The sequence below is a fragment of the Stenella coeruleoalba genome (assembly GCF_951394435.1).
Source record: "Stenella coeruleoalba genome assembly, chromosome: 15".
Taxonomy (NCBI): Eukaryota; Metazoa; Chordata; class Mammalia; order Artiodactyla; family Delphinidae; genus Stenella; species Stenella coeruleoalba.
The window spans coordinates 9,705,130-9,722,965 of record NC_137161.1 but is presented as its reverse complement, the minus strand read 5'-3'; the positions used below and the strand labels follow the sequence as shown (position 1 = coordinate 9,722,965).

The window sequence follows — 17,836 nt, the reverse complement described above, 5'->3', positions numbered from 1 at the left end:
TGTTAGCACAGGAAGCTATATAAAAACATACACTATGGTTTTATTGTTTTCTTAAATAAATTTATTTATTTATTTTTGACTGCGTTGGATCTTTGTTGCTGTGTGCGGGCTTTCTCTAGTTGCAGTGAGAGGGGGCTACTCTTCGTTGCGGTGAACAGGCTCCTCATTGCGGTGGCTTCTCTTGTTGTCAAGCATGGGCTCTAGGCACGTGGGCTTCAGTACTTGTGACACATGGGCTCAGTAGTTGTGGCTTGCGGGCTCTAGAGCACAGGCTCAGTAGTTGTGGTGCACAGGCTTAGTTGCTCCGCCACATGTGGTATCTACCCGGACCAGGGCTCAGACCCGTAACCCCTACATTGGTAGGCGGATTCTTAGCTATTGCGCCACCAGGGAAGCCCAAAACATACGCTATTTTTACAACAAACTTTCAGAAATTTCCAATACTAACGTTTTATTTAAAGGCTCTAACAGCAAGCATATCCTTTCCTGTCACTGGTAAATGTTGGAATTTCTTGTGATAGTGCAAATGGCTTTCAAGTCCCATCAGACTTAAAGGTGAAATACTGTATATTTTACAATAATGATGAACTACCACCAGCAAAGCACAGAGGTGTGGTTCAAGCAATCACTTGCTGGTAGCCTGCATCCAGTAAACAGGCACAACTGAGGACGCAGTGAAGTAACCAACTTATATAAAGGCAGAGATCGGGACCACTACGTACCTGGAAATGGACCAGCTAGGAGACCTGGCCAGACGCCCAACCAACCCCATGCTGGTCGGCTTGGGCACCATGTTCCTTGGGCATCTGGAACACAAGCTCCTCCAGCAGCCCAGGACGCCTTGGCCACTGTTCGTAGCAGCGAGCTCTGCAGCTGATGTGGACGTCCAGCTGGTGGAGCATCTTCTGGACCACATTCAGCACATCTTGCACCGTCCCAGCTGCTCAATGGAGGACCACAATGAAGACCTGGTGCTTCCTGGTGTGGAGGGTGCATAGCTTTAGTACTTGTCAGTTTTCTTTTGTTAATGAAATCCAAATTTGAACTGGCTTTAGACAAAGAAGGGAATTAATGACTTCCCCTTCAAGGATGGTATTACCAGGAATGGCTTTCTCTCTCTCTCTCTCTCTCAGACCTTACATAGAAAAAGAATATATTTCATCAAGTTAAATTTTTAAGTTTAGTTTTAATTTTTATCTATGTTATAAAGGCACGTATTTTAAAGAGTTAAATAATTCTGCAAGGCTTGTTATGAACGAGAGTGATCTCCCCACCCCTATTTCCCAGGCCCCAAAGGAATTACAGTGTAATTATGTTTAGACAAATATTCAGTAGTCATAGTTGCACCATAGGGTATTCTGATTCCTTTTCCTGTTCTGCACACCTTTTTGTTTTCATTAGAGTTAATAATTTTCCTTTTCTCCTTGTCTGCTTACTTTTTTGTGTATTAATTCATCTGAATTAGTCACCACCAGTTGTGTAAATCTCTTCTCAATGTATTCAAACACTTTACAACTTCTATCGATTTCATCTTCTGAAGAAGTTTCTTCAATGTGGATTGGAGCAGCTGAAGAGCAATTGTCTTAAGACGTTGTCTTCACCATCATCCTGGGGATTTCTTATGTTTCTTCCTTATGGCAGATCCCCTTATGTCTTCACCTCTTGGTTTATTCCCTAACTTCTCCTTTGTGTGTGTGTGTGTGTGTAGTAGATTCCTGTGACAAAGTATAAGGAAGGTACAGTTTAAGATCTGTGTATCTTCACACTTTATGGATTTGAGTTTAAAATTCTAGGCTATGTAGACTATTACTCAGCAGTGAAAAGGAGCAAATGGTAGCTACTTGTAAAACCTTGGTTGAATCCCAAAACATTAGGTTGAATGAGGGAAGCCAGTCTCAAAAGGTTCCTTACTGTAGGATTTCACTTATATGACACTCTGTAAAAGACAAAATGATAGAGTGATGGAGAACAGGTCAATCATTGCCAGGGTTTAAGGGTGAGGGGAAGCTCTGAGTACAAATGGGCCACACCAGGGAAATTTTGGGGGTGATGGAAATATTCAGCATCCCGATCGTGGTGGTGGTCCCCCAAATCTATACACGTGTTAAAATTCATAGAACTGTACACTGACAGAAAAATGTCATTACCTGTATTATAAAACAAAAACGAAAGAAACATCCTAGGTTATAATTCTAATTGATTCTTGGTGTTTGAGTTAGTTGTGTCCTGCAGTCACCATGACTACCAAATCAGCAAAAACCGAACCACTGCTTCTAGAGGAGATACAGAGTTGGGTTGCTTTGAGTCCCTGGTCATGACATTTTCATCAACACATCAATACATAACTTTATTTTATGTGTGTTTCTGTTGAAAGACAGCTTATTTAATATATATTGTTCATTCATTAGCGTTGAACTCTCTGCCAACAGAGCTCACGGTCATGCCTGAGCAAAGCTTACCTACCACGCCGATGTTCTCCACAAGGCTCATGGCAGGCTTCTTGTACTTAGAGCACTAGATAGCAGTTCAGCACTAGGCTTGGGGGCTGTTTTAAACAGTCTGAAATCACTAACAAAAAGCACACACACAAAATGTGGCCCTAAATAGACTGTGAAGAGGCCACTTGCTTAGGTATGAGATCTGAAACAAGAAGGTAGAGCATTGCCTTGGTTGGCCTCAGCTGGAAATGCACGCTTCATGTGATTCAATTTTTTTTGCTGCTCTGCACGTCTTTGAATGACCCCAAAAGCTTCTCGAGTATTGATTTTGGTGATAAAAATAAACTGTAACGAGTTGATAAATTCCAAATACTGAATCCGCTAATAATGAGGATCAACTATATAATTGTCCCTCGGAAATCTGAAGGCCTTGCTCCACTGTCTTTGAGTTTACCGTGTTGTTGATGATATGTCTCATGCCATTCTGATTGTTGTACTTTTAGATGCAAACTTCGTATTTTTTTCCACTAGCTTCTACCTTTCCTTGTCCCCTTGTAATCTGAATTTTAATGATGATATTTATTGGTTGGGTCTATTTCCACCCATTGCATGGATCCCTGCTGTCTAATAACTCATGTCCTCTGGTTCTGGGAATCTTATTGGATTTTTTTTTTTTTCATTCCCTCTGTTTCCTCTGTTCTCTTCCTAGAACTCCCAGTGTTCGGCATTGGAACTCCTGCATTGGTCCTCTCCTTTTCTTAATTATCATTTCTCTCCAAGTTCCACGTCTTGTTATTTATTTATTCTTTTTGCTCTACTTTCTGGAATATTTCTTCAACTGTGTCATCCAAGCTTTCAACTTAGTTTTTCATTTCTGTGCTCATATTTTTAATTTCCCAGAACTCTTCCTTGTTACCTGAATTTAAAAAAAAAGAACTCTGATTCTTATTTTGTGGCTGCAGTATTTTCCCTTATCGACGATGTTAATGTTTTAGGGAGAGAGAGTTTTGGTTTCCTCCGTGCGGGCTGCCTTCAGCGGTTTGGTTCTTTTAGCCTGTGTCTTTCAGTTTTCCTCAAAGGTCTCGTACTCCTTGGGTGTCCAATTGTCTTCTAGAAGAGGCAGCCTGAGCAGCGCTGTGGAGTGACCTGGCTGGGCTGTGTCATTGCCGATCACCCACCTCCCTACACTCACATATCAGTATCTTTAGGTTTTCTTCTTTATGGGCAAAATTTCCAGAGAATTCTTGTCCACTCACCTGCCTGGAGGAGTTCAGCCTTCTTGCCTGGTCTTGGAAAGGGTGGGGAGGAAGGCCGGGGTCTCAGCAATCAGAATGTCACCTTTCCCCCGTCCCCTCTATCTTCAGTTTAGTCCCCGTCCACAGACCTTCTTTCTCTTTCATCCTCTCAAAAGCACAAAGCCCAGTCATTTAACCAGGTTTGAAGGGCGTCGGGTGCCCAGCATGTGGCATGGGGGAGGGGAGAATGGGGATTTGACTCTTTCTTAGATTTTCGGCGCACTCTTACTATTTTGGGTCACACTTCCACCTCCAGCTTGCAGAGGTATCTGGTGCCGCTAATTCCCGAGCATCTCCAGGGCTCCTTTCTGGCCTCTCCCACTGCCGGCTCAGGATTTGGCTCTCCTGGATCTGCTGATTCAGTTACCACTTGTTCGCTGCATTCTCAGTGTTGCAAGAGAATTCTCAGAAAAGCTAAAATCATGACTCTCATACTGGTAGAAAAGTGAACACACTTTAAAGATTTTAAGATTTTAAAGGGTGGGGGGAAAGTGTGACTACCAAGGGGCAGCATGAGGGTCTTTTCTGGACAGTGATGGAACTGTTCTGTATCCTGATTGTGGTGGTGCTTACACAAATCTATACATGGGTTAAAATATATAGATCTGTACATTGAAAGGAAAAAGATCAAGTTATCTGTATTGTAAGCTAAAACAAATTTTAAATGTATTAATTAATGAAAAATTTAAGGAAAGGCTTTACCCTTGGAAAGGTATATAATCTGAACCCCTAGAACTGGGCTCTGTGGAGGTGAGACTTGAGGTTCAGAGAGGGAGTGTGTGTGTTGATGGAGTTCTACACGCCCCTCCTTTTCTGACACCGTATTAGGGGCAAGTTGGTTTCAAATTTCCTGTCTCTCCTCCTGTGTAGTCAGTGTAATGCTCTCTCCTTCCCGAGATGTTCAAGTCCTTATTCCTGAAAACCATGGACTGGTTACCTTACTTGGCAAAAAGGACTTTGCAGACATGATTCAATGAAGGATCTTGAGTTGGGGAGATGACCCTGGATTGTCTGGGTGGGTCCCGTGTAACCACAAGGGTCTGTATAAAAAGGAGGCAGGAGGAGATGTGGTAATAGAAGAAGAGGTCAGAGAAAGAGAGAGATTTGGAGATGCTACACTGCTGGATTTGAAGATGGAGACAGGCGCCATGAGCCCAGGAAAGCAGGCAGCCTCTAGAAGCCGGAAAAGACCAGGAAACGGATTCTCCCATTGAGCCTTCAGAAGGAATGCAGCCCTGCCGACACCTTGGTTCTAGGACTTCTGGCTTCCAGAACTGTAAGCTAATAAGCCACTTAGTGTTTTAAGGTCACTAATTGTGGTGATGTGTTACAGCAGCATTAGGAAACCAATACACCTCTTTTCACACATTCATTCAATATCCCTGGTCTGTGAATGTGTTTGTTCTTTGGATCCTCCTTTGAACTGGTTCTAACACCTCCACAAGGAACCAGACCTGCTAACACCTTGAATTTAGCCCAGGGAGACTGAGTTTGGACTTCTGACCTCCATGACTGTAAGAGAGTACATTTGTGTTGGTTCAAGCCACTAAGTTTGTGGTAATTTGGTACAGCAGCAAGAGGAAACCTCTCTGCTTTGGGACACAAAGGGAATTTTAGTGCCTGTGCCTCAGATGAAAAGGTTGGTGTGGAGAAGTGCTTGAAAAACTCACTAACATAATAACTCAAAATGAAGCCTGCAGCCTGAATTAAAGTAAGCTTTTATTATATCAGGATCACTTATGTGGTTTTCAAAATGCATTCAAATCCCCAAGTTCCTATTAATGTATCAGAAATTCAACTAAAAGTATGAGAAACAAAGATAGTGTTGGGTCAGCATTTCTGTTTGACCATAGTACATAAAAGGTTCTTGAGACCTCCTGTAGTTGTAGGAAATAAAGCTGGTGTTAATGAGGCCATGTCCAAGAGGTGTCAGAGACAGAAGAAAATTATACAGTGATGGTTACCGACTTTAATCTCTTTTACCACATTGCAAAGAGGACTCAATGGTTGAAACATCACAACTGACTTCCTTTTTGATTTTTACCAGAGATTTCATTGTCTGCTTTGTTTTTTTGTTGGCAGGGATGTGACATTTTTTTCCAAAAAACTTATTCAGCACTTCAAGGTGTCATTACTCTTTAGTCTTGTGTCCTAGCATATTTGGCTCAAGTTAAAAAAAGAAAAGGATGACTTTGGTGTGTACACTTGGCTGACCAGGCCTAGACTAAAAATGAGAAAGAAAAGTGAGCAGAATTGATCAAGAAGATTTCAATAAGGTCTCATAACAGCTCATTTCTGGCACAAATTGCACTTTTTTTTTTTTTTTCCTTCAAGGCTTCCCATCTGGGAAATGCTTAAAGAGACACACAAATAACTTAGTTTAGGTCCCAGCTTCTGTTGTGGGTTGAATTGTGTACCCTCCAAAATTTATGTTGGTTGAATCCCCCAGGGAGCTCTGGGGGCAGTGTTGCACATACTCAGCTGTTGTCTTGGGCAGCTTGGGCTGCTATGACAAAAATGCCATAGACTGGGGGGCTTCAGCAACATAAGTTTGTCTCCTACACTTTTAGAGTTTGGGAAGTTCAAGATCAAGATGCCAGCCAATTCAGTTTCTGGTGGGAGCTCTCTTCCTGGTTTGCAAATAGCTGCCTTCTTACTGTATTCTCACATGGCAGAGAGAGAGGCAGAGAGAGGAACGGGAAGACACAAACATTCAGTCCATAGCACCTGTCTAGATCTGTTCTGTTCAATATGGCAGACCCCTAGCCACATGCGGCCGCTGAGCCCTAGAAGTACGGCTAGTCCAAATTGAAATGTACTGTAAGTGTGAAATACACACTAGATTTTGAACACTCAGTACCAAAAAAAGAATGTGAAGTACCTTATTAGTAATTTTTAATATTGATTACATGTTGAAATGATATATTTTTACTGTAATGGGTTAAATGAAATGCTTAATTAAAATTATTTCTACCTCGGGGCTTCCCTGGTGGCGCAGTGGTTAAGAATCCGCCTGCCAATGCAGGGGACACGAGTTCGAGCCCTGGCCCGGGAAGATCCCACATGCAGCGGAGCAATTCAGCTCTTGTGCCACAGCTACTGAGCCTGTGCTCTAGAGTCCGCGAGCCACAACTACTGAAACCTGCGTGCCTAGAGCCCGTGCTCCACAACAAGAGAAGCCACCGCAATGAGAAGCCCGCACACCGCAACAAAGAGTAGCCCCCGCTCGCCGCAACTAGAGAAAGACCGCGCGCGGCAACAAAGACCCAAGGCAGCCAAAAACAAACAAACAAACAAATAAGTAGGTAAAAATTATTTCTACCTGTTTATTTGTGCTTTTGTGAAAAGTAGCTTCTAGAAAATTTTGAATGACACAGGTGGATGGCATTATGTATTGGATAAAGCTGGTTTATACCCTTGCACCTATTGGTCATTAGTTAAAGGCTTGGTTAAGGCATTTCTAGCTCTGCCTGATCCCAGGCAGAACTGCCTTTGGCAGCTTGAAGTGGACAAAAAACCCAGTGCAGGGCTATGGGAAGCAGGTACAAGTTGAGAGTCCGTGTGCAGGAAAGTGGGAAAGGGGTGCTCAGAGACATTATATACTCACATCAACTGTTCTAGTCTGTGGAGTACTTATACAATGACTTAGTTTTATTTTCATTTATAAGAACTTTTTTTTTATAAGAACTTCTTTTAAAACAAAAGTTCATCATAATCAATACTGTGGCGTCTCAGGCTTGACACACTAGTCATATTTCTAAGATAAAGTAAACACAGAACAATTAAAATAGAATCATATTTATCTCCTGTCCCACTGATGGTGCAAATTTTGGAACATTCTGGCAAAAACCAAGTTTTTTAATCTTCAGCAAAGGAATTCTGTAGAAAGAATAGTCAATCATTCTCTGATATGTGTAATTATGACTTTCCTACTTTTCGATTTTATGAAGCCATTTGAATTCCTCCAATGTGTTACTTTGACACTTAATGCAATGTTTATGCAACTATCATAAAAGTTAATTGTCTTCCTTCTCAAAACTATTTGAAATCCTCATCCTTGGTCTGCCTTATTGACATGTGCACATTAAAGTATGATTATGTGACAACAATAATTTTACAACAATGAATAAATGTCAAATTAATTATGTTAAAACAGTAATTTGTCTGCTTCCTTCCTAATATGTATAATTATTAATTTGGAGGAAGTGTGCGGAAAATATTAAGGATATTGTCAGAGCTGAGGTTCAACCTCTGAAGTGATGTTTACTTTGTCTTCTGAAATGTATTATTTGGAAGTTTCCTTTTTGTCCATATCTGTTACTTGGTGGTCAATAAGTTTTAGGGAAATTCCAGACTATGTCTTAGATTGCAAACCAGTGGCTAGGAGGTGTCAATGGCCACATCACCAGAACTTTCTGTTCATGAAAACTTATTTTTTTGGTGGGAGAGGGGGCAGGGTTTTTGTCTCTCACAATAAGGATTGTACCATCTTCTAATTTTGTTTGTTTGCCAGGATATCTATGCAGCTAAAAATGGAAAGCACATGTGCTTCTTTTCATTCTTTAAATATTACCTTAAATGTATATCCTCAAAGAATCCTTCCTAATTTAGGCTTCACAATTTTGGTAGTGTTCTTTGCCGTCATCTAAGATGATACAAAGAGATGAACCGAATCTCTTTCTCTTTTTGTAATTATACTTAGTTTATAATTTTCCATGTGTGCATTTACAGAGTACTCCTTAACTGGAGATGGAGTTGGTGAAAAGCATCGTGGATGTAAATGGGGGCTCTGGCAGACTGGGGTTTAGCTGCCGCCCTCCTCTCTACTGTGATACGGTATCAATAGTACTGCAAAATTTCTTACTAGAAATTACCAGAGCCCAGAGACCTCAGCCTGTTCTCAGGGCGCCTCCCTAATCCTTGGATGATTTGAAGCCTGCCTCCCTTTTTGGGGGGCCGGCTCACCTCCAATCTTCTGGGTGTGTTGTGGGCAAGCCCCTCCTCTCTCTCCCACACCAGGACCTGCCTCTGAGTGCTGAGCCCTTTCTCTTTTCCTCACTGTCTCCATCCTCCTTTTCCCCCTCCTCCACTCCATTCCCCTTTCTAACAGCCGGGGCTGGGACTAGGGTCAGTGAGTCTTGCAAGTGGAGGGATACATTCTGTCCTTATTTAATTTTTAAATATTTGTTCATCATGGATTTTTTGGATTAATTTAAAAACATATTGCATTAAAATGTTATTTATCCTGATTACTGAGCTTTTTGGGGCCTCCTTAAATTTTTTACCTGAGGTGAGTGCCTCACTTGCCTCACTCTAAACTTGGCCCTGCTCCTGAGCTCTTCCCTGATAAACTGAAGTAAAGGCAGCACAGTCTTAACAATTCTTGATAATCCTTGAATCTGGATAATGAGTATATGGGGCGTCATACTGCTGTGTATGTTTGAATTTTTTCAATACAAAATACAACTTTACGAATATAATACAAATAGATGTGTAATAGAGAAAGCTTTGTTGTATTGCTTTACATATATATTATACATATAAATATAAGTATTAATTATAATTAAAAATTCTACACTTGTATTGTAAAAATTTGGAAAACATTTTGCAAGTATAATGAAAAAGATTAAATCCCACATCTCAGAGACCACCGATGATGTTTTTACGTATTGCTCTCCTATCTTTTGCCTTTGTGTGTGTGTGTGTGTGTGTGTGTGTGTGCGCCTGCATGCATGCGTGGGTGTGTGTGTTTGTGTATATGTATAAGATATCAACCAGAGGCAGATGAAGACATCAATTAGAAAGGCCCATTGGCATGGGGATTTGGGGCTTCAACATTTGGGATCATATTTTATAATATATGCAATTGGCACTTTCTATTTTTGCTTAGTATGTCATTAAACATCCATAAAATGATTAAAAATAACTTCTTTTATGTCTAATTCTGATCATAAAAGGGATATATGTTAATTTTAGAAAACTCTATGTTTGTATGTGAATGTGCACTTCCAAAGTATCATCAGACTATACACATTGTTGAATTATATATATATATATATATATTTTTTTTTGCGGTACGCTGGCCTCTGTTGTGGCCTCTCCTGTTGCGGAGCACAGGCTCTGGACACGCAGGCTCAGCGGCCATGGCTCACGGGCCCAGCCGCTCCGCAGCATGTGGGATTTTCCCGGACCGGGACACGAACTCGTGTCCCTTGCATCGGCAGGCGGACTCTCAACCACCGTGCCACCAGGGAAGTCCGAATTATATCTTTTTATGGAACAAGAAATCATGAATATTTTTCCAGGTCAGTAATATTCCATGATATTTAATGGCTACCTTGTATTCCATCAGATGAATATAGATGAATGTGTTGGTTAAGAACACAGGTTTTGGCATCTTGTCCATCTGTTCTGATCCCTCCTCTACTCCTCACTAGATGCGGATCTTGGGCAAGTTATGGAACAGCTCATGCCTCTGTTTTTTTTCCCTATAAAAGTAGAAAGAAACAGTGTATATCTCATATGATTGTTACAAGAGTACATGGCAGAAGGTCCATTAAACCCTTGGAACAATGCCTAGCATATTATAATCAATAAAGGTAAGATAATAACAACAACGATAACAATAATAATAATAAAATCATCTAATCCTCTCTGACTGGATATATAGGTTGTTTCCTGCTCTTTGCTTTTTAAAGTAGTGCTGTTAGCATCAACCCTTTTCTTAGGCTAAATTTTTAGATGTTAAAACATTGGATTCAAGAGCACAAATGTTTGTGAAGTTCATGCTATATAATGCTGAGGTGCCTTCTATAAATTTGTGCCAACTTCTGTTTCTACCGTCCACTGAAATACTTTAAATACCCTTTTTGCCAAGTTAGATATTATTATCATATTAGTTTACATTTCTTTCATTAGATATTCACGCTTTTTCCTTCCCTAGTCCCTATTACTCACACTTATTTTAATATTATCCCCTTATACGTCACATAAATGACATTGTTTTCATTCTTTGCTGAACCAGGGTATAGACAAAATTAGTATTGTTTAAAGCAATGTGGGGTCTTTTGTTTAAAAAGAGTAACACGGACACATGTAAAGAGTGAATGTGTTTCCCTCACATCCTGCTCACTACAATAACTCTTAACAGGTTTTTTGGTATCCTCTGGACCCTTTAAATAATCATTTGAAAAATAATAGTGAGCAAATAATATATTTTTGTCATAATAATGCAAGCAATGTTCAAATATATCTATGAATGCTTATTTTAGAATGACATCTTACTATTCTTACTGAATGCAGAATGCTTTGTGTCTTCAATTCTGTGTCATGGATAAACTTCCACACTGGTATAAGCAGATCTGCTCAATTTTTCAAAGCGTCTGCAAAGCATTCTATATCTCGATTATATGACTCTAATTAAAATGTATTAGTCATTCCCTATTGATGGACAGTTGTCTCCAATTTGTTAATATTATATTTTGGTGAGCTGTGACAGGGCGAGAGAGAGGCATGGACATATATACACTAACAAACGTAAGGTAGATAGCTAGTGGGAAGCAGCTGCATGGCACAGGGATATCGGCTCGGTGCTTTATGACCGCCTGGAGGGGTGGGATAGGGAGGGTGGGAGGGAGGGAGACACAAGAGGGAAGAGATATGGGAACATATGTATATGTATAACTGATTCACTTTGTTATAAAGCAGAAACTAACACACCATTGTAAAGTAATTATACCCCAATAAAGATGTTAAAAAAAATTATCTTTTGGTTCATTCAACGTCTTTGTACCTATATTTTTGCTTATTTGATTACGGATAAATATCTAATGTTCAATTGTTGCAGTGATTTTTTAAAAATGCTAATGCAGTCAGCAAGCAAAGATAGATAAGTTAAGATCTGAGAAAATACAGTTGTAATCCCTTTTTCCCCTGCCAGCGGTTGTCTGAGGTATTCCAACATAAATAATACATGTGCTTAATTAAAACAAAACAAAACAAAACAAGTCATTTCCACCCAAATTTGTTTTAAATTCTTACTTACAAACATTAATTTTGTCTTGTTTTTTCCAGCCTTTGCTGTGAAGTTTAATTTTTATCTGTAACCTAAACCATCTTTCAAACAAATCATTTATTCCAAAGGTTTGCAATGTCATAATTGCCTGGTTATTTGGATGATGGACGTGTCATATCTGAAAACAAACTAGTTATCGTGTGAAATTTATTTCAACATGCGTTATCTAAACCACCAACGATGAGAACACTGCATGGATAAATATGATAAAAAATATGATGGATTCAGAAGCACAATGGTCAGGTTTAGTACTTAGTCATTTTTATTATATTGTTGGGTAAAAAATATAAAAGAAGACCAGCAGAGGGACTGTTAATGCATCTTAGAATTTTTGCCCGTTCTCTTGCCTGGGAAGGAGGTAATTCTAGCCTATAAACTCTTGAATGCTTTACAAGTAATAGAAACCAAGTGGGAAAAGCATGTTCTATGTTTTAGTGCTGACATCCTCAAAGGAAAAAAAAATTAAAGATTCAGAACACTTGGCTGTGATTCAGTACCTAAACACTTCCTGGTGTTTTTCAGAATTCCCTGGAGACCCATAAATGCTTCTGTACTGGAGGTACCCACTACCGCTGCACACTTAGGCCAGTTTATCAAACTAACGAGCTCAAGAGTGATGCTATTTCCAAGTTCAACTCCATGAGGGAGGGACAGAGAGAAAACAAAACCAAAATTCAGACAGAACAGTAATCCTAAGGGCCGGACTGACAAGAAATTTATTAACTCATACACACCAAAAAGTTACCCAGTGTAATATTCTTGGTGGAGATTTTACTACAAATCTTATGCTAGTTCCTCCAGTCCAAGCATCATAGATAAAGCACTGTGGTTTTTACACTGGGTGATGTTTATTGATATAGACTTGAAAAACAGCACTCTACAGCTTTTTCCACTAGCATAATATTTTCAAATAACTGTGAAATGTACAGAATGTATTTTTCTCGTTAGGTGCCTAATGCCTTGAAAAAAAATTAACAGAAGGGGAAGGAGGTCCTAAAATTCATTTAAAGGAACTTTTTCTTTGACTTGGAATTTGAATGATGGGTAAAATTGGGGGAAAATAGTGAGTTTCTGTGTAATTTGTGTCATCAGAACAACCACTGTATTAGAACATGAGATACAGTATCAACAGATAATAGAAAATGGAACTTATACGAATGTGTACTTTTTTTTAAACAACTTTATTGGAGTATAATTGCTTTACATTGTTGTGTTAGTTTCTGCTGTATAACAAAGTGAATCAGCTCTACGTATACATACTACCAAATATAAAATAGATAGCTAGTGGGAAGCAGCTGCATAGCATAGGGAGATCAGCTCAGTGCTTTGTGACCACCTAGAGGGGTGGGATAGGGAGGGTGGGAGCGAGACGCAAGAGGGAGGGGATATGGGGATATATGTATACGAATATGTACTTCTTAAAAGCTTTTGTTATCTATTATTTTCTAGCTGTGTAGGCAAAATTTAGACACGTGTTGGATATACTTCTATTGACAGTAACATATCATATAATTTAAAATAGTAAGTCCCTCTTACAGTTTTGCCTCACACAATGCTGAATCATTTTGAAATTCAACTGGCGTTTGTTTAAATGGATTATTCAAATACCGTCAATCAAACATTAAAAAAAATTCTCAGAGGTAACTTACTTCAGTTTGGCTCTAATATTTACAGTGTAACCAAATATGAATTTTTGAGTTGTAAAGGTGTTCTTCTAGCATTACAACTTCGGGTTCTTTTTATTCTTTTTCATTTTCTTTCTTCTTTTCCCCCACCACTCTTCTTCCTTCTTCAACAAATTCACAGAAGTAGGAGGCCTTCTGTATTAACTTTATTGTTTATTTGAAAAATTCTCTTTCGGGCATATTTCGACATATCATTTGGATGAAGCATGACAAAATTTTTAATTGTTCTACATTTTTTCTTGTTTTATGGTAGAAAAACAAAACTAGTAATATATATGATCTGCTAATATTTCTTAACCTTTATATATGTGCCCAAGAGAAGACATTTTTTCCTGGAATGGCATTTAAAAAAAAAGAAAGTCAAGTATTATGTATATAAGTCTTGCATTCTTGGTAACATTTTTAACTTTAAAACATTATTATTTACATTAATGCCTGAAGTACTTCCCCTTGAGGAACTACCTGTATTTTTTGCATAATGGCCTAGGTTTCAATAGTAATATTTTGTAAACGATGATGGTAAAATTTATGTTCTTGGACTTTCAGGCCATGATTCATTCTCTTTTGAACCTAAAGAAGAACATTTCTTTCCCAACTGAATGGTCATGCCTCACATTTATTCTAGCCACATGATCTACTACTTTTGCCTTAAAAATGCATGATCATGTTTTTATCATCAGGAATTTCATACATGAGTCATGAAGCCCATGGATTTCCTCATGCTTAACATGCTCTTATTTACTTATCTTTTTGCTATTTATGGTTGATACTTTTGGGAGAAGAACTTGTATTTGTATAAATCAAAACTTAGAGCCTATGTTTGCAATTAAGTATATAAATTTTTGCAATAATGCTGGAAACAAAAAGAGTGTGAAGAAGTCCTTTAGGGGAGCAAACACTGCCCCTCCCCAGTGCCCCTCTACCCCAAATGTGTACAGCAGGGCTTCCAGGTAAGGACAGGAAATGGTAATGTTACCACTACTTTGCGTTTCTGTGACCGTTTATCTTACAGTCAACCCCAGGATTTTCCCTCTCTTCCAACAGTATCCTGTTTTCATTTTCAGATATTATCTTTCCCTCATGAGCATGGTTAATCAAAGGGTTCTCACTTCGCACTGTGGAGGCCAAAGAGGTCTCTTCCAGAAACTTCTAATTATTCCAGTGCAGCCAAGGGTGGACAAGTGACCTAAGGTCAGTAAATCAGATTCTCTTAACCCAGGACTTTGAATTGTGAGTGAAGTGACTCAGAGATGGAAAGATAGTCCAAGAGCAATGACCCCTGACTCCTGTTCTGCACTAGCTCCTGCCTTTGTTCCTGACCTTTGTTCACGCCCCATGCTGCAGCCTTCCCATAGATTCTGGAGGCTCCCAAACCTCCTTGCAGTGAATGCCCTTTTTGCTTTTGCTGGCCAAGTAACAGTGCTCGCCACCCAATAATTCTAACGGAAGGAGCATCTACATTTCTCATTAACCACACTGGAGTGGGGAGCAGGCATCCCCACCCCCATTTATAGATTGGGAACTGTGGGTTCAGAGAGGCTAAATGACTCGCACCAAATCTCACAGTGAGTGCCTGACAGAGCTATAATTTGTTCCCACAGTTTCTACTTCAGAGGTATGTCTTCAAAGGTAAGTTTGATTTCCTTCTGTGGCAAAGCATGGCTTAGATACCAAACAGCTTTGTGTTTGCATCTTGGTCAGTGGCTGAAACTAAGTTTCATTCCCTCAAATATAAATGAGAATAACAATATAAACTCCAAAGGACTATTGTGAGGACCATATAAGATAATGATCTTGGAAAGTACTTATCACAGTGCTTGGCATGCAATTTGTGCTCAGTTAATAACGATTCCAAAATGAGGAGTTGACAACGTAAGATTCAGGACCTCTAGATGTTATATGGGCAGGTCTAATACAATTAAAGCTCCTTAGCAGTAGAAGAGTTGGTGAGATGGAGAAGCACCCTCAGAACAACAGGCCTAACTGGGTTTAACCAGATTGCGTGATCAGGTGGCGGGGCTACTCCTACACCAGCTGCCTGTCCTCCGAGCTCTTCAGGAGTCATCAGGTATATGCATCTCCCCGTCCAGGACTATGGGAACCATGGGAAAACTGGCACAGATTTTTTCTCTTGAGGATTGATCAACCAAGACTTTGTTGGGTCGTGCCCTTAGCAAGGAGATTGAATGCACTGTAAAGAATATAAAAGGCAATGCAATGGAGTGGACAGAGCTGAGATCTCAGAGTTTGAATTCTGACTCCACCTCTCACTGGTTTTGTGACCTTAGGCAAATAGCTTACACTTCTGAGCAACAATTTCTTACCTATAAAATGGGCATAACTCAGCTGTCATCTGTGGGCTTCATTATCCCACATCTGGAGAAACTTTCACCTCTGTTCCTCAGGTTCCAGTGTTTGCGGATGTCCAGCTTTACCTTCAATACTTTGCTGAATCCCTGAGAGACTTTGATCCAGACACCATCTGCTGGAAGATGAGAGAGGAGAAACCTTGAAAAACAAAGTTTACTCAAGAACTTCCTTTAAATGGGAAGAGATTGTCTTAAAACTAAAAGAGGCTAAGATACAGTGATGGGCAAGTTTGTTTGCTTTTCCCTCTTGTGTGCGCCAGACCTGGGTTGTTTAATACAGACCGTGATAATGGACACGGTCTGTATCTTCATGTCCAATTTTAGTAGCCACAAGCTACATGGGCTACTGAGAGCTTCAAATGTGGCTGGTGTGGCTGAGAAACTGAATTTGTAATTTTATTTAAATTTAATTAAGTACAATTTAAATTGAAATAGTCGCATGTGGCTCATGGCTACTATACTGGAAAGCTAAGCTCTAGAGGAAGAACAGGCCAGTTATAGAAAACAACGATGCTCTATTTACATTGAGTGGTAGAGTTTAAATTAGTGACCTTGTGACGTAAGCAGCGTGGCCTTACTTCTGAGATTCTGGGGGGAGTGCAAACATTCAGACCATGGACCATGAGGCTGGGATGGAAATGGTGGGTAGAGAAGGGTGAAGGGTGGCCCTCTGTAGCAAGAAAGAAGAGCCATAGAAAATGATCATTAGAGTCTGCTATGGGTCAAATTCATATACTGAAACCCTAATCCCCAGTGTGATGAAGTCTTCGGGAGGTCATTAGGTCATGAAGATGGACCCCTCATGGAGGGATTAATGCCCTTCTAAGAAGAGACATGAGGAAGCTTGTTTTCCTCTCTCTTAGCCATGTGAGGGCACACGGAAAAGGCAGCAAGCCAGGAGGCAGGATCTCAGACAGCAGATATGCCAGCACCTTGATCTTGAATTTCTAGCTTCCAGAACCATGAGCAATAAATGCTGGTTGTTAAAGCCACTCAACCTATGGTTTGTTATAGCAGCCTGAATAGACTAAGACAGGGTCCCTTTTTGGGTTATTACTTTTTTTAGAGTACTATACTTTTTGGCATAGAGGAAAGTTGATCTTACAGAGCAGGTGGGGGAGAAACCCAGAAAAATGCAACAGTTAGCCAAAAGTGAGAGAAGGTTACTTGAAAGATACTATTTTGAACTCAAAGAGGCTGCATTTAAACCAGAAGAGACAGAGATACCTTAATGAGCAAGCTTTAATTTTTATTTCTGCATGTCCCTCTCATCTGGCCACCCCACTGCCCCCCAGGGCCTGTTATAGAAAATGAAGATACATTTTCCCTTGCGTATCTGAACACAGCTTGCTGAATGTTATTTTTTTTTTACCTCAGCTACAATAATTGCATATTTATCTGTGTAACTAGTATTCAATTAATGTCTATCTTGCCTTCTTGACTGTTAACTCCCCAAGGGCAGGGGTTGTGTTTGCTTCCCTCCCTATTGCATAAAGGACCATAAAGCGTGTGTGCTCAGTATGTTTTTTCTGATTGTCCAATGACTGGCACCCAGCAGTTACTCAGTAATTGAAACTCACTTAGTAACTGAATCTTTCTGTCCGCATATAGTAAGGGTCCCCCAAATAGGGTAGTTGAAATGTGCTTTTTGATATATGCTGCCTGATAGAGATTGTTGGAGTCATTTGTCTGTGATTCTGACAAATAGGGATTCTTTTTCTTTTCTTTTCTTTTTTAGGAATCCTTATTTTTAATAGATTAAGAGGAATGGTTACTTAAGGACAATTGATTAGTTACTTAACAGATTAAAATACTGAATTTAATTTACCTAAAAAATTATAAATATATGATTTCTAGAATTATCTAGATAGCTGTTTCCCCAAACTTGTACAAGACTTTTTGCCATGGGTACATAAAATGTGTACTATCATTTATTTTTACTTAATGAACCCACTTAAGAAAGTAAATAACTATC

The 17,836-nt window shown here is 39.7% G+C and overlaps 1 protein-coding gene across 4 annotated transcripts in view; it reads right to left on the bottom strand.

Annotated features, from left to right (window-relative positions):
- Positions 1-493: 493 nt before the first annotated feature.
- The window catches only part of LOC307197581 (uncharacterized protein), a 52,361-nt gene continuing 35,018 nt past the window's right edge, over positions 494-17,836 (bottom strand). For all 4 annotated transcript variants that reach the window (XR_013831454.1, XR_013831455.1, XR_013831456.1 and 1 more), the window contains 3 exons: positions 15,817-15,977; positions 10,071-10,221; positions 494-978 (listed from right to left, as the gene is read on the bottom strand). The gene's annotated coding sequence lies outside the window, so the exon portion shown is untranslated. The remainder of the gene's footprint in view (positions 979-10,070; positions 10,222-15,816; positions 15,978-17,836) is intronic.